Source organism: Opisthocomus hoazin, chromosome 6 (genome assembly GCF_030867145.1).
Source record: "Opisthocomus hoazin isolate bOpiHoa1 chromosome 6, bOpiHoa1.hap1, whole genome shotgun sequence".
Taxonomy (NCBI): Eukaryota; Metazoa; Chordata; class Aves; order Opisthocomiformes; family Opisthocomidae; genus Opisthocomus; species Opisthocomus hoazin.
The window spans coordinates 47,762,504-47,780,302 of NC_134419.1; the positions used below are offsets into that span (position 1 = coordinate 47,762,504).

The 17,799-nt window shown below is 43.2% G+C and overlaps 1 protein-coding gene and 1 long non-coding RNA gene across 10 annotated transcripts in view; one reads left to right on the top strand and one right to left on the bottom strand.

Moving 5' to 3' along the window:
* BMPR1A (bone morphogenetic protein receptor type 1A) overlaps positions 1-9,282 on the bottom strand; it is an 87,492-nt gene extending 78,210 nt beyond the window's left edge. For both annotated transcript variants that reach the window (XM_075423025.1, XM_075423023.1), the window contains exon 1: positions 9,072-9,282. The gene's annotated coding sequence lies outside the window, so the exon portion shown is untranslated. The remainder of the gene's footprint in view (positions 1-9,071) is intronic.
* Positions 8,914-17,799, top strand: part of LOC142361616 (uncharacterized) — a 60,019-nt gene continuing 51,133 nt past the window's right edge. For 6 of the 8 annotated variants that reach the window (XR_012764259.1, XR_012764257.1, XR_012764253.1 and 3 more), the window contains exons 1-2: positions 9,435-9,907; positions 15,863-15,935. This is a non-coding gene — a long non-coding RNA (uncharacterized LOC142361616). Of the gene's footprint in view, positions 9,180-9,434; positions 9,908-15,862; positions 15,936-17,799 lie in introns of those variants that run through there. The other 2 variants (XR_012764260.1, XR_012764258.1) reach the window with 2 other exon arrangements.

Here is a 17,799-nt window from a genome sequence, read left to right on the forward strand (position 1 = left end):
CGTATTGGCTACACTTCAACAGCCTGAAACCTCATTTCACACTACGAGAGAGGGAAAAATCGATAGTGACAACGGAACGATAGCTCCTTGCGGAAAGAAAACGTCTGGATAGCTGTAGAAAGAGGTATGCAGTTACATACAGAGAAGAGATACATAGTTCTGTTGCTCCTACCCCTAGGTAAGAAACACTGTCAGAGGAGGGCTCTGGTGAAGGACAAGTCCCACCTGGGCCCACCACCCCACACTCCAGGGCTCAAACGCAGCAAGCCTTCCTCACCACGCCACTTCTCCTCTGCCCAGGCTCCCCACTGCCCGAGCCCACCCCCTACCCTGCCCCAAGCCACATCTCTGCTCCTTCAGACCCTCAGGAGACTCTACCATCTGTATGTGCAGCACACTCACAGCTTCTCTTCTCACTGCAAGTAACCTGAAGGAGAATAATTTTACCTGCAGTTGTTCCATGTACACATAATAAAGCTTACTGTAAACAATTACTTCTTACAAAAAGATACATTTTGAAAACGATATTCAACATTTCTGAAAACCATGACATTTACCTTACATAACCTCAAAGCTCCAACATTTTGGCTAAAATTCTTTGAAGCAACAGTCACCTTGGTTGACACCTTTTTACAAAACAAAAATCATCATATGCTCTTACACTAACTAAATCACCGTTTACATCAGCACTCAAACCAACCCCTGCTCAGAGACCTGCTCCACTTCAAGAAAGATGAGAAGCTGCTGGAGAGAGTCCAGCAGAGGGCTACGAGGATGATGAGGGGACTGGAACATCTCTCCTACGAGGAGAGGCTGAGGGAGCCAGGCTTGTTCAGCCTGAAGAAGAAAAGGCTGCGAGGGGACCTCATAAATGCTTATAAATATCTGAAGGGTGGGTGTCAGGAGGATGGGACCAAACTCTTTTCAGTGGTGCCCAGTGACAGGACAAGGGGCAACAGGCACAAACTGAAGCCTAGGAAGTTCCGTCTGAACATGAGGAAGAACTTCTTCCCTCTGAGGGTGACGGAGCACTGGAACAGGCTGCCCAGGGAGGTTGTGGAGTCTCCTTCTCTGGAGATATTCAAGACCTGCCTGGACAAGGTCCTGTGCAGCCTGCTCTGGGTGACCCTGCTTCGGCAGGCGGGTTGGACTAGATGACCCACAGAGGTCCCTTCCAACCCCGAACATTCTGTGAATCTCAGTACCAACAGGTAACTGACGAACACCAACATCGTCAAAACAGTACAAAAAAAAAAAAAAGAACACAAAGGAAAATGTAAAATTATACATTTGTGGAACTTGCTTAATAGCTTACAGAGCCCTTTTTAAACTAAAACAGTTTAACATTTTAAGATACTGTATAAAAACATGCTGTGGATATATACTCAAATGTATTTAATGTGCATTACAATCTCAGCTCCTGGGTACTGGGATGCAGGAAGACGCTTCCACAGCGCGGTGTAATTCCACAGTCGTCTGCTGCAGACTGTCTTGTGCTTTCCACTGGAGCAATACCACCAGCCACTGCTGGGAGCAAAACGCTTGAGGCAGGTTGCTTCATTTGTAACATTATTTTCTCACTAGTGCACCCTCATTTCACATATTTTTATTTGGTTGTTTTTCCTGTAACCAATCTCACCTCTGAAATTACGTCAGCAGAAATTAAAAGACACTCAGAAAGAACAACCGAGAAAGAAAATCACTGAATTTCATTGCAGCAAACAACCATACACGCTACAGATGCTTAAAGACAAAGAAGGAAATTCTTACGTCAGCTCACCAGCTCTTCCCTCCACCTCTATTCTACTCCCAACTCCAGGTTCCTAAGACTATTGCCAAAAGTATTAGAGATGTAAATATTGTACACCAGCATCTGAAATTTTGAGAAAAAGTTGACTAATGCCATTTCTGCAGCAGAACCTCTGGCTAAGGAATGCACAGCTGCCGAGCAGATGTATAATTTCAGCATTTAGATTCCATTATTTCAAGGGTGATTTTTTTTTTACTAGATGTTTTCAGATTTTTCTATTTCCATCTGTTTTTTGACCTCCCTCAGTTTAGTCCCCTCCTTTCTGTTTTAGTTCATTATGCCAAAATAATTTTCTAAATTACAAACATCCCTACATTTAAAAACTTGTGAATTTGAAGAGAGGTGGGGGAGTGAAGCAGGGCCAGAGGCGGAACAAAAACAGACAGTTCAACAGAGGCTTGGGTTTGAATAAAAACTGTCCTGTCTGGATCGGGTTTTATTTCACAGTTCCTGGTTTAACCCAAATTGGCGAGTCTCTAACTGCATTCCTTCCATGAAATTTTAAGAGCAGGAAACTGAAGAGTATCAGCTATATGGGAACGTTCCTACACTTCACCAGGGCTCTCTGCCTCAACTTCTGAGTAGGACAAAATTCCAGGTTTTGATTCTTTCTTTTTAGAGTCATATTAAATTAATAATAGCTGTAAGCTTAAACAAACAAACAAAAAATTAACTCACCAAGTACCAAAAGAGCTTTACAAAACATATAAAGATTAGTGTAAACCAGTATCAGTGCTTGTCAACTTAAATCAATTCAGTACAGAATCAATTAATGCAAAAGTAGTAAAAAAAAAGTAATTAAATGGAGTTAGCATTGTTCAAACGAATTTCCATTCATCTAACCAAAGCAGAAGACTGGGTCATACAATATCATCTGTCTTAAACTTCAGCCCACACTATGAGTTTTAAAGAAGAAATATCTCAGGCAGGATCACTGTTTCAGCTCAGCAACTGTGACAGATGGGCTGCAAAACCTATCAAATTTTTATTTTAATTTTAAGCTCCGAATAATTTGCCTGGGTGAGGAAGGGCACAATCTTCAATCCTAATGAATGGCATACACTTCAGAATACTCCTACAGAAAATTTTCCACGTGACACCTTCACAAGAAAAAGATTAAATGGTTGTGAACTAGTAAATACAGAAGACAGAATTAGAAAAATACATCAGTACATAAAACCAAAAAAGCAGTTTTTCATCCTGTGAGATTTATTGTTTGCTTTGCCTCCGAGAGAGGAGACATTCAGAAAAAGTTTTAAAAAATACTTTAAAGCAACACAAATAAAATTCCCAATAAAACTTCCCGTATCCTCTATCACCAGGGCCATTTTCCTCTTAGCGCTCAGTACCACTACAGATTTTTCGATTATTGCCAAAATCCCTTCAGTAATCTGAGCAGCAGGTAGCCCATGTTTCAGGTGTTGAGTCTAAGCAGAATGGCTGCAGCTGAAGAGCTGGCAGCGTCTTCCCATGCCCTGTCCCCATCCTGTCCCATCACAAACTCTCAGCTGTCCAGACCGGCGTCTGACAATCGCGACTCTTGTCCCTCGGACAGCCCAGACTAGGGTGCAGGAGGGTTTCTGAAACCTTCTCCAAGGTATTCTGGAAAAGATTAATTTCTCCTCCACTAGGAAGGATATACAGCAAGGAGGAGCATGTTTTACACAGCTTTCTGGTTTTCACATTCACATTTCCAGTCACTGAGGTTCACTCTGTCTTCTTCCGATAACCCACTCTTGTCCTCTTGCTGCCCTCCAAGTTCTTCCATTCCCAAGCACAGGGGATAACAGTGTTTCCTATTTCCAGTATCTGCTCTTCCTACTGAAGAATTCCTCACAACTTATCAGTTCACGCTTGTTTTTCAGACCTGCTGTACCTCTGCACAACATGGGACAGCGCATAAGCCCCTGCATCACCACCACACTGTGAACTTCCAACTGAACAAGGAACAGGAAAAAGAACGATTAATTAAGAAAACAATATTTGAGCTTATTCACCACTTCTGTATCCCTGAAATTCTGACCCTGAGCACACAATGTACTCATTCACACAACATATCTTTCATGAGCAGAATATTAGTTCTCTGCAGAAGTGAAGTCTCTAACGACTTCAGTCCTCCAGAAGTCACTGGGGCTCTGCCCACCGATTTCCAGCCAAGTCTGGGATCAGGCTCTCACAGAGGAAGTGTGAAGGCATAGGAACATTTTCATTTTTTTTTCTAATCAAGAAAAAAAAATAACACTATAAAGAAAAGAGAGTTAAGGAAAAGCAAATTTAGACCATTTCAACAGCTGCAGCAGTAAAAAGAAAATTGCTTCCACAAACCAGGTCTGTATCCTGGTACGTATCTTCTGAGACCTTCTTTGATATTTCTCCGACTCATCCCTGCTACATCTGCTTGTATTTTTGTCGGCCAAAACACAGCAAGACTGACAGTTTTCCCTTTCAGATGGTGAACTGAGAGAACATAAGACACAAAGAATTGCTAGTTGCTTCCACGCTAGTAAAGTTGACGGAAGCCATCACGTAAAGCAACTATGTGAGGAAACACTCAGAAAATTTAAGCGATTTCAAATTTTTATAAAATGCATTGCTGCTAGTGTAACATATGATGCAAATTAAGTACAGTCCCGCAGAGCTGAGTTAGTAATACCGATTTTTTCCCTTTTAACTCATAGCCAACTCATCACATACTAAAATTACATTTAAACCTACTATATTTTCCTCTCTATTGTGGGAAATGCTATTTTGAGGAAAAAATGAGCATCAGAAGCTTTCAGCCACATGCTACAGGTATGCACCCTATAAACTACTACTTCATAGATTTTGTCTTATCAGAACTTTACAAAACATTTAGAGAGAGATCATACCCTTCATGCTACTTGGAACACTTCCCCCCCCTCAATGAACACAAGCACCAGTGAATTCGGTACAGGCAGACTCAGCTGATGACTCGAAGGACGAGCCCCACTATGCCAATCGCTTTCGCTGCAACACCCCACGTCGCTGCAGAAGTTTTGAGGTGACAACACACTGCACCCTACATAAGGCTCTGCTGCTGCTTCTGCTTTCATCATGCATATACAGCCCATCAATATCATCACAATCATGAAGTAGAGTTTATTTTCCTACTTTAACACTTATTCTGAGTTTTATTAACCAGACCATCATAAAAGAGTAAACCTAACTGAAACGCAGAGTTCAAACGAAACGGGAAAGCAACTACAAGACACTGATTAGAAAAATGACAAGAAAGGAAACTATCTGGATTATAAACCTGAAGACAAAATGACTGTATTTTTCATACCATTTGCGTACAGCTGAAAAAAACAGGGTCATAACCCGAAACTCATGCATCTTATCACTATCACAACAACACGAATGAAGTTCTCAGTCTCCTGAATATATCAAATATATATGATGACCTAAAATGCTTCAGTGTCATAAACCTACTACAATGAATTTCAAAATATATATTGAAGACTAGTAGAATAATTGCTTTGTTTTTCTTTTGGGGGAGAGTGGGCATAAAATACACCTAATATGCTCCGTAAATGCATCTGGCAAGGCACCGGGAAGCCAGCTCGCAGCCAAGACCACTCTGGCAAGCATGCAGCTTGTCCCCTAGCTGAGTGCCTGGTCAGCGGTGGGCCAGCTATTTGTTTGTATCAAACTAAACCTCCTGCGGATCACACACCCGAAGCAGAAAGTACTGAGCAGACGTTTCAGGACCGAATCCTTCACAAAATGGCTATTCCATGCGTCTTCTCAATAAAAGATTTCAGAACGCTAAAATGATGTTTTCTGTACAATGAAGACAAATGAGGTAACTATTCCAACTTTTTGCCCAATGTCAAGGATCCAGTCCCCGCATTATTTTTAAAGGACATAATATAGCAGGTTAAATTTTACATTTGTTTTCAGTTTTAAACACTTTTCAGAATAAGTAAAACTACGTCTGAGAATACCAAACCCTCAGCAGACTTCACAGCAACTTTAAGGGATGGCAAGAAAACCAAGCAGAAAGGAATTCCCTGCTTTCCCTTTAAGGCATTAACCATTGTGGAAGGCCCAGAAGACATCATCACAACTGGGGACCACCAGCACAACTGTTGCGTGGAACTGCAGAGGGTTCTGCAGATCTTATCCAAGAAAGGAAAAAGTGGAACCACCAAATCGGCAGCAGCGAAAGGAAAAGTTTGCTGTCAGGAGACCAAGCACACGCACTCTGCTCCTGCCCCCAAGTCCTGCATTTTGAGAATATTACAAAGTGAAACAAAGCTCTAAGGACCCCACCTGTGCCCATATACAACAGATCTGACGTGATGCATCTTTAAATTACTGAGCTGCTCCTGTCGTTTGTTTACAGATGACCGTAAGGTAAGAAAATCCCAAGCACTGAAGATATGCCCTCTTTTTAGTTAGGAAGCAAGAAATACCAGCCACTTTCCCAGGTATCCAGACAGAAAGGACAGATCTTCAACCGATGCTTGACATGAGCAAGGGAGAGACACATTTGTTCCCTGCCGCATACTGTCTGGTCTCGTTCATCCATCTATGTTTTTCAGCAATTTACCAAAGAAGTTACTGCAGCTCCATGTGTCAGACCCTTACCTGCTCTTGGAAAGAGATACTGTCCTCAGCATAAAAGTTACCAGCCACAACAATGAACAAAAAAAGAAAATGAGGGGTGGTTTTTTCCCTTTGATTTGTTTGCTTTTATGGGCTTTGTTTCCCTTGGAAAGTCCAGCTACACCAAAATTAGTACAAGCACTAGTATCTGGTCTTTGATCCCTTCTGCGAAAGGGATGTACTCAGATCCTCCTATCTACACATTCGTGTTCCACTATGCCTTGGAAAGCTGTAGAGTTCTTAGTTACACTGACTAATGCACAATTTTACGAGATATTCCATTATTTCAGAGTAATTTAATACCACTATTTTCAAAACACCTGTTTCTTTTAAAATATTCAAGTAGCCTGTACTCTCATTATAAAAACATAATTTAGTGAATATTTAGCAAGTCCTTCCCGACATCTTTAACATTACATAGCCACAGAATCTTGCTTCTTGAAGAAGAAATAAAACATTATAATCATTCCAATTTTAAAATAAAGAAAAAATAAGAAGATAATAAATAGTTTTTTAAAAAAATCAATTTATCAATCAATTGCTTGCCTTTCAGGTCTCTAAGAAGTAGACATTGCTTCTTCAAGATCCTCTTCTCTTGCAGTGCAACGCTCCATGACATTTTCATATGGGGTTGCACTAGATGACCCACAGAGGTCCCTTCCAACCCCGAACATTCTGTGATTCACACACCAGTAATGCTCACCTATGGCAAACACATGGCCGTTTTGAAAGGCATTAGCAGGCACTGTTTACTGCACATCTGAACAAGCACTGTATTCAACCCCAAACATAACCAACATTTTGTTAGCCCCGACCTGAAGTAGTTCAATAAATACACCAACTACTACAAAGAATAAAGTTGACTACTTCTGTTACATTACTTGCACTTTCGATCCTCAAGTCCTGAATGTTGGTATCCAGAAAAGGCACCTATATCATTCACACACTCTACCATATTCAGTATTTTTAATTCTCATCACAAAGCACACAATTATCACTATTAGGATCTTGCAGAACAGTGTCAAAAATGTTAGGATTTGGGTCCTATACTTTAAGACACTCTATGGGCTAGCTACACGCTGTTTCAGTAAACACGTATTTGATCACTGAATTCCAAGCAACACGCTATTTCACGCCTGCAATTTCCCAACAGCTTTCTTCTCTAATTTGAACAGGGGCTGGACCAGATAACATCCAGAGGTCCCCTTCAAAACTTAAATACTTCACAATTTAACAAAAAAAACCGAAAAAAATCTGATCCAGCCACATACACTCCTAGTCCCCAGAACAGAGCAGCCAAGGGGGACAGACTAAGGACTGGCAGTGCAATCTTGCAGCTGCGTGAGAAGATCCTTCGCAAAAGTTCAGACTAGAACTCCAAGCCTACTGGGTTGTACGTCTGTACATAAAAACATGTAAAATACACAGACAACAAATGAAATTCGGTGAATAACCTGAGAAAAAGTTACAAAAGGAACAAAAGTACAAAAACAAAGGACAAATACATTGCCGGTAAGAATTTTATCCAGACTTCTACAAATGCCACAACATGGGGTATTTCCGGCTATGGACTTGATAAAGTATCTGAATATAAACTGCTTACATATAAAACTTCTTTATTCCAGGACTAGGTTCTACTACAATTCAGGCAACTTTTTCAATCCAGCAAAGTCCTCCTCTACAAAATGAGCTTCCCTAACCCTTCAGACAACAGGCCTGAACGATCCCCACGACACTAACTCGATAAAAGAACTCAGAAATAACTACTTGCCCAGGGAGAACAAAAAAATGTTAATTAGAACCGCAATCAATTTACACTGGGAAGAATCACCATACAATGTTTGACGCAAAGTGACAGGTCATTGCTCAATGGAAACGCCACAACTTTGTGCCAGTCCCCGCTGCCGGATTCACTCTCAATTTTACGAAAAAAAGAAAAAAAAAAAAAAAAAAATCACAGATCAGAGGGTGGTCGATGGAAGGGGTGGTAAAGAGCCACTCCTGTTTTAAACCCTCTTCAACGGATTCGGCAATGGGTTACGCAAACATGGCAGATCACCGCGCTCAGCAGCACCGTCCTCCCCGGCGGAGGCACAGCGCGGCGAGCCGGGCGCTTTGTTCCCCCGCCGGGGCTCTTCCCCCGCCTCGCCGGGCGGGCCGGCCGAGGGACCGCACGCCGAGGCGGCGCAGCGCCTCGCCCCCCGCGCCCTGCCCGCTGCCGCCCGCTCCGGCCGGGGCTGCTCGGCGCCGGGCCCGCGATTACAACACCGGGGGCGCAGACGCGGAGGGAGGGAGGGAAGGAGCGCACGGCCAGCGGCGGCGAGGCGCGCTGCCAGCCCGCCCGGTCCGGCCCCGCCGAGCCCCCGCGGCGCCCGCCCGGCCTCCCGCGGGCCGCGGCCCGACCCCCGCCCCCGCCCGGAGCGCGGGGGGCGCTCCACGGAGGAGACGGGGCAGGGAGGGGGAACCGCCGCCAGACGGGTGTCCGCGCTCGACGGCGCTCCCTGGGGCCGGGCCGCGGCGAGCGAGCCGGTGGGCGAAGACCCCGCCGGGGGACGGACGGACCCCGACCGAGACACAGCGCCCCGCCGCTCCCCAGCCGCGGGCACGCCCGGCGCGGCCCCGCACTCACCGGCGGTGGGGGCTCCTCATCCTCCGCGGCGGGAGGGAAGGCGAAAGGGGGAGCGGGCCCGCTCCCCGCCGCGCTCCGCGGGCTGTTCCCTGGGCCCCGACGGCTCCGGTGAGACGGGGGCGAAGGCGGGTGCGTGTCGGGCAGGGGAGGCCGAGGGCGGGACGGGCGGCCGGGGCTCGGCGCAGGCTCCGTCCCGGCAGGCGCTCCCGGCGCGGGGCGGGGCGGGAAGGAGCCGGATTCCAATCACTGCAGCCGGCGTCCGCGGCGGCGCGCACGGCGGGGGCTGAGGGGGCGGCGGGAGCGCGCCGCGGGCGTTGGCGCAGGGGCGGCCGCGGGGGCGCGCACGGCAGGGGCTGAGGGGGCGGCGGGAGCGCGCCGCGGCCGTTGGCGCAGGGGCGACCGCCCCTCAGAGCAGGCGGGATCCCCTCCCCCCTCCCCCACCCGGCCCGGCGGCGGCTGCTCCTCCGCCCTTCCATCGACGCGTGCCGTGGGCGGGAGGGCTGGCGGGGCACCCCGGGAGAGAACTCGCCGGGCCTGCTTGTCCTCCCCCCGCAGTCCCTCCGCGGCCAGCGAGCTCCCGCCCGCTGCCCCCGGCCCCGGCAGTGACGGCCTTCCCGGCGAGGAGGGCGCGGGAGCCCCTCCGGGAAAGGCCGGGAAGGTGCGAGGGCGGCAGGCGGCCCGGTGGGCGTCGCGGAGGCGGTGCCAGCCGGGGAGACGGACCGAGGCGTGAGGAGCGGCGAAGGCGGGAGATGGCTGCCGGGCCGGGGAGCTGCATCCAGGTGCTGGTGGGGTTGGCGCCGTGGAAAATGGCGAAGCTGCCAGGATTCCCGGAGTAGGTGGGGTGGAGGATTAGCGTGGCAGCTTTGATGTGCATTAAAGGGGGGGGGGGGGCTGTGAGCTGGGGTGGGCGACGAGCAGGCGGCAGCACGGGGAGAAATGAGGGCCTGAAGCGGCCGTCTGGCTGTGTGGAAAAACAGCTCTGACGCTGCCGTGCCGTGTGAGGGAGAGCTCCACTGCAAAGGGCAGAATTGTTTGTTTGCTTTTTTTTTTTCCATTTCCTGTATCTCTAAATAAATAAGCCCAGTTAGTTAGACGGGAATACCTTATAACTTCTGCAGTGAGCTGCTTTGCCCACTGATAAGGTTGCTGAAGGCCGTGATTTGCATTTTGTTTCCAAGCTCCTCGTCATTAGGACAAATTAGCAAAGCAATAATTTGCCTGTCTGTCTTCAAGTGATGTCTCCCAGCAGCAGCGCAGAAGGAGCTGTAATGGCAGGATGTCATATGACAAGGAGACCGTACAGTTCCCACCTGGGCTGCTCTTTTTTAATCATTCACTCAACAAAGTGGTGGCAGTTGTGTTGTTGACATGGTCTTGCCTTCCATTTGGTTATTCTGCGTCAAGAACTCTGTACGCGAAGCCAGCTGTTGGGGAACACGAAGATCACACAGATCATAAAAACCTACTTAGTTTCCCTTTGCTGCAGAGCAAAACACCCTTTAGGCCTTCAGGACACCAGCAATTGCTGGTGTCAAGATGCCTGCTCAGATAAACTGTTTCTAGAGAATAACCGACTGGGAAGCAATTTCACTTATCAGTGCCAAATGGCCACATGTGCGTATACTGCGGGAAACACGGGCTTGCTTATTTTGTTGACCTCTCCACAGTCTAGCTTCATTTTTGCATGCTACTATCATATAGGACTGATAAATATTGTGTACTCCACTCCAGAGTTCTCACCTCTGAATGTAAGATGAGAGCACTGGCTCTGCAAAACCGTTCACATGCGTTTATAGGCGAGTGCTTAGCTTGCATACTATCCTGTACAGCAAAACAAAAGAGGAAGTATAGTTTCAAACCTATCAACTTCACAGACTCCTTTGAAATGTAGGCGGTTAAAGGCACACCTAGTAAGTGTAGGTGGCCAGCTACTGCTGTGACAGGCATTTAAAAATACAGGTCTTGTCTTACTAGAATTTTAGAAAATTTTTTCCGATGACCATCATCCAGAAAAATCTGCCAGTGTCCAAAACAAAGACAGCCTGCAAGAAAGACAAAATCACAGCCTTCATGCCAAGCAATACAGAACTTGTATGCTTATGTTTATAATTTCAAAGGAAAATATGAGTCTGCTGTTCTTCCACTCTGTCTACTATCAGATTATAGCAACAGAACAGACACTCGATATGGAAGAAGAATGCAACGTGCGTGTGTGTGCTCCCAACCAGAACCAAAGCTGTTAGAGCTAGCATCTCGTTAAATAATAATCTGTGTGGTAATAGAGTCCCGTGCTTTTCAGGCGTTGCGTATTGATTTAAATCCAGTATGCATGAATTTAGCAAAACCCACTAGCCTTGAAATTTATTTGATCCCTCGTGTGAAATGCATTGACTATTTTCATCCACTTTCCACAGCGTAAATTTGCACATCGCAGAAATTGCCGCCTCAGCTAGTACTTTTCAAGGCACTCGGGCACTGAAGATGTCACAGGTGACAGTCCCTGTCAGGTCAGAAGTAGTGGTGCTGAGGATGAAGTTTGCATTGCCGTGGCCAATATGCCTATTCTCTGCGTAAATACAGAGCACTGTGTAAATACTCATCTTAATCAGAGAATAAAGTCAGTAAAAGTAAGCTACGTTACAATAATATTAGGGCTGCAGGAGACAGAACTGAGTCTTGATCTAAAATGATGAATCGTAACAACCTTAAAAAGCATTTGGATTATGATGGATGTCTGACAAAACATCACATCAAAGTACTGGTGCCTTTCAAAATGTGCAGTACTTACAATATCTTTGCAATTTCACATGGGTATAAAACTGTCATTTTTGAAACATACAGATGTACAGCAAAAGCATAAAAACAATGAGTGAGTAGACTAAAATTGCTTATTTACAATCATACAGCGGTCCGTGTGTGAGAAGGGGATTGTTGACCAATCCTGACATGTGAGACATTCGACCTGATGATGGAAGCATTTTCTTTATGCACCGCCTGAAGAACCCAACTCTATTTCCCCGAATGAAAGTAACTGTGGAAATTTAACCGAAGATTTTTTGTCAAGTAAACCACGAAGAATCAAACCTGATTTGTTTTGCTTTGTTTACCTTGCAGGATAGGTAGAGATACCTATTTAAAGCAGAAGATGAACACTTTTGGTGATAGGCAGTCACTCAGAAAGACACAGGGTTCTAGCGAATAAATTTTCAGTAACAGAAATCTTACCTGGTGAAGATGTTAGGAATCTGCAAAAACTCAGACACATCAGGTTTTGGTAACATGAAGTATTTGTTTTGTTAATCGAGCAATACTCAAAGACACTGTGGTCTGAAAATAAACATATGTTTATTTGACATTTGTCCAGGATGGGATGTGGAAGTCTAACATGAAACACAGAAGAAGCAGTTCAAGATTGACTGTCATGAAGAGTGTTGTACTTAAAAAAAAAATTAAATCATGAATTGGATAGTCTTCCAGCTGCTTTCTTTATCATTTCCTCTCCAGGAATTTCTTGTTAGTTCTTGGAATCACTTGGGAACTGCAAATCTTAAATATCAAAAGATCTTTAAGAACAAAGAGATATATATATAGGGAGAAGGTCATCCATGTGATAGGACTTTGTAGATCCTTCTTCCCTTCAGTCTCTGGAATTCATATGTCTTAAATCTGTGCTCCAAAGCTATTTTTCAAAACTGTTTGCAATTAGATGAGTACTTCTCTGTTACTGTTACCAAAATAAATATTCCATGTTACATATTAAAAGAATATTATCCTTCAGCCAGGGACACAATTTTTTCACTTAAAATAACGTGAATTTGGCTTTGTCTTTTTTCAGATTTATTTTACTTGAAAGCACATTCTTTTGATTATAAATTTATTCCTTGTCTGTTACTGAGAAATGTCATGGATTTTGTTAAGTGTTTTAAATGTAAGTGTAATAAATTCAATAAGGCAGAATCAAATCTGTGAAGAAAGGTGTTTTTTTAAAAATTTCTGCTAGTGAAGCAGTGATAGTAAAAAGGCGAAAGTATTCATCAACACGGCAAGCCCCAGCCAGCCTTCAGTCCGAGAAGCATGACGTGGAACTTAGCACAGCGCAGCACTGGAGAGCACTGTGGAGATACTCCAGAGAGTAACAGCTCAAGGTGCAGAGCGCAGGCACGAGGCTGCAGGAACTTGTTGCCACAGCTTAAGCACGGGGTGTATTTTGGGGTTACTTCTGGGCTTCTGCAGACCAGATTCTGCTTTAGCCTTGTGCAGGTGGACAGGGAGCAAAGAGGGCTTAATGGCTATGCCCTCATGTGCCTTAAGCAGCTGCTGCAGGCTGCGGACTGATCCTTTACTGAGCTGTGTAGTAGGGAGCTCGGTTGCATCTTGCAAAGGGCTGTAGTAACGGGAGCGCTTCGCCCGATGTTACAAGTGCTCTAGGAGACACCTTGCCCGTCAAGAACCAAACTTCCTGTTGCTTTTTCTGTTTCTTCTTCCCGTGCCCAGCTGAGCTGTATGATTCTGTTCATGAGCTCCTAGGTGCACAAAACATGTTGTTGTCTTTTCACCGGGCCATAATAAACCCTGAGACATCTCCTTATAAATACAAAGAAACATTTCAAATTATGTTGTTTTTTTTAAAAGCCAGTGGTCGGTAGTAAGAACATTAAAAGTCTTACGCAGAAAAAGAAAATATTTGTAAGCTCAGCAGAGGCTTCATCTGGGTGCTTCACTCACATCAGTTTGTTTGGAGAATTAGTAATATGTTTTGCCCTAGATGCATGCAAATAAAATCCTTAAAGTCTTAACTTGCTCTGAGAAGATTAAGTATTTAGAGTTAGACTGTAGTGCTGATTTTTAACTTCGTGTTCTGAATTAACTGTCAGTCTGCAGTGCTGAATGATCTACAAGGAAGTTTTAATTATTAGCTTCTCTCTGGGTATCAGGATATCTAAGATATGTTTGTGTTCCTCCACCTTTTATTACAAGAGGTATTTGTTAGGTTTTTTTACAACTTTGAATAACCCTTAGATCCAAAACCACATTGTATTAACAGTTCTGCTGATGCTGAGGCTTCATCCTCTTGAGCCTTTGTAACAAAAAAGTCACTTCTTGATAATGATCCTTTTCAGCCACAGAAACTGAACCAATGCTGAAAGAGGAAATGTTTTTTAAACCTGGTGCTGAACAAGGAGAATTCTTTTCAATATGGAAAATTTCTGTCTCGGTGTGTAAAACAGCTTTGTCCTCAAGAGGCGTGGATTGAAGTGGATGTGTTTTTGGCAGCTGTGGTGGGTAGTCTAGAGATTTACAAAGATGGACATTTATGAGACTGAAAATGCTATGTTCTTCCAAGCTTGTTAGAATGAAACAGATCTGAATCCTTTACAAAATAAATGAACCAAATAATTGTAATCAGTAAAATCCTTAATTTTTTTCTCAGTCTAAACATAATCTTTAACCATGAATGCATTGCTGTTAAATAAGAACAAATGCAGGAAAATACTCTCATTCTCCTATTTTTTTCATATTCTAGTACAAACAAGATAGTATAGTTCTACTGCATTAACAATAAGAACAGGATATGCTTTTATTTCAGCCACAGCAGTTAGCTAATATGCCTGAAAATGATGTAATGAAGTTAAAGGCATAGCAATAAAGCTTTTCTCCCTTAGCCCGTAAGACACTTGAATATGTACTGGTGCTGGAACTTGAACAAGTTAAAGAAACACATACAACTAAATGCAAATCCTGACAAATAGTCTGTAACTTCCTTTGCTTCCAATGAGAAATTCGCCTGTGTCTGCACATCTCTGGGTTTGGCAGCTATACCTAATTCAGTTTAAACTCCCACTGGCATCAGCAAAAAATTACCTGATTAGGGATGCAGGATTGGATCTAAGATAATAGCATATTAAAATTCCACTATAAATTTAAAAGCTACTAATGGAAATTAAATCTCGAAAATATAGAATGTTCAAAGCAGCTGAACAGTTTTCAGTGTACATACTCAAAACGCTACACAATAGTAGCTATTGCATGTGTGACCATCAGGAAACACAGCTGTGCTTCTTTGTGTTACATCTAATTACTTCCGTTGTATATAAAATTGAAAGTATTGGTACTCTGGGGCGGAAAAAGGATATCCTGATACACTGCTCCTATTTCCTTACCAAGGCCTATTACTGAGTGTTTCACCATTAATTCAGTTACAATGAATTATCCTGCGATGAATAAAGGAAGGGTAAATTGGGTGGTTAATTGTTACACCAAGAGCTGCTTTTTCTTTACGTTTTCACTCTCCTACATTTTTATCTCATTGTACTACTTTCACATGTGCCCTCTGTGATAGCAATTGTTCACTTTTAAGTAGCTGCACTTAATAATGAAAGTCTAAAATAAATGTTTACTTAACTATCCTTGGACTTAAAGATTGTTCTATTAATTTTTTTATGTTATGAGATCAGATGTCACTGGCCTTTAGAGAAACGCGTAAAATCTCAGCTTAGGTATTTGTGGCCAGGTACTCTGAAGCTGGCACACAGATATGCGATTTATACCTTTCTGTGCCAGTGAATTTCCCTAAGCTGGAGGGGGTTGAGGATTCTTACCCAGCATTAGGGAGGACTAGCAACAGCCCAGCATTTCCCTCTTACGCATTCTTTAATTTTTTTGGTGAGAATTGCATAGGAGCAAAATCTGTTTGAGGTTGTACTAAATAGTGCAAATCTGGACCCTAAGGATGTACAGTGGCCCCAGACTTTAATATCTACTTTTTAATAACACTGATCCTTTGTTTTTAGAGAACTTCTGAACAGAGAACAGCTTCTGTCACTGCTTAGGAAATCAGTGAAGTCTCCAACAACCACCAGCCACGTAAGTCTATAAAAGGTGGATAACGTGTTACATATTTGCTGTTAAGAATTTAATCTCTCAGGATGCTCCTCCTAACCTAAAAGTCGGTGTTTGTGTGCCTAGGTGTAATTAACACCACCAGACTCTTTCCAATCCATTACAAGATTATACATGCTATAAGATGTGTAAGGCAAAGCTGAGTAAGTGACATGGGGGAAAAGTGGAGTCCTTCCTTATGAGCGTAAATAAATTCTGCCAAATGAACTGAATCTTTGCAAGTTTGAATTCAGTCTGGTTGATGTCAGAACAAAGTAACAGAAGAATGGCAACTCAGAAAAGCTCCCATTCCAGAAACTGGTTTCCATAGTAAACATGGCAGAAAATCACCATCTGTGTAAAATGCAGCCCTGTTTTCCTCCTGTTGCAGCAGCTGGCACTGGGAATACAGTCTTAAAGGATAACTATGCTCTGTCGTTACTTCATAACAACACAGTTTAGATTCAGGTATGCTAAATTTGATGTGATAACTAGAACTTGAATCTCTCTGGCTAGCACTGTCACATTTCTTGCAAGGATTTTTTGGCCAGAAGTATGTGCAGTATAGTGTAGATGCTGTGTAGCATACATGCAGTAAAGCAGAAACTTCCAGTTAGTGTCGTATATATTGTGTATCCGCAATAAATCTCAGTAAATCCGGTATTTCCAGGAGGCAGTAGGCTGACCGAATACATTCACACTAGCAGCACAGCACATTGTATTACTTTTTACCCCACAGTGTTACATAGCTTACAAGCATGTGTAACAGTAACTCTGGTCAGACTTCCACGTGTGCAGAAATCACAGGGATATTTATGATGATGTCCTCAGAATCAGTACAGGGAAAAATTTCCAGGAAGAAAAAGAGAATGGGTCAGGGGACATGCAGACCTACCAGTGGCATGGGTACTGCAGAAGAACATTTAGTTGTGAAAGAATACATTTGGTCTTTGTTTATAATACACAAATAAATTTTTTATCCCTGAATTAATGTTTTTTTATATGAAGCCAGATTTTGGAAAGCGTGCCCTTCTTTCTGCTCCTACATCTCCTATGCTATCAGAGTTCTAGACGTTACTTCATAAAGCAGAAATACCTAAGTGACAACAAAAACTGTGTCTCTAGATACACTCAGTTTAATGCATTATTATTATGCTATGTATAGTAAATGGACTATATGACAACAATTTAAGCTCAAATACTGTAGGTATGAAACACATCCACTTAAAGGAAATCAGAGCCTCAGTTCTGAGTGTTTTAATCGAGATACATTTTCCATACATGCATATAGGAGTGCTTGCATTCGTCAACATTAAGATTTCTTTAAATCAAACTAAACTTTGATCCCAACATTATTTTCCAGTCTATGTACAATTAGATCTTAAAATAATTAAAACACTGTGAATCATTCTTTTGTTCTGAAATGAGCTCCTCAATTATGGTGATAGATATTTATTAAGCTTCCTAAAAATCCAAAACATCCTCTTTAATGCACCATGAGAATAAAACATCCTAGAAGAACAGCAAGTTTCCTAGCTTGCTTTTAGCAAGCAGTATTAATTCCGCAAGCACTGGAAGGACCATCACCTTTATTTATTCAATTCAAAGTTATTTTTATCTATATTTTCAAATTAAAAGGAAAATAAAACATGAATTCAGTTTCAGAAAGGCCTCAACTCTTTCAGTAACACTACACATAGTAAAACTGAGTGGAAACAGAAGAATTTTCATAACACCTTTGTCATTAATGAAAATAGTCTGAATTCTAAGGTAGTAAGATTAGAAAATACTTTTGTACGGGAGGCAGATTTATTAATGCTACTTTATCCGTATTAATTTATTAATTGCT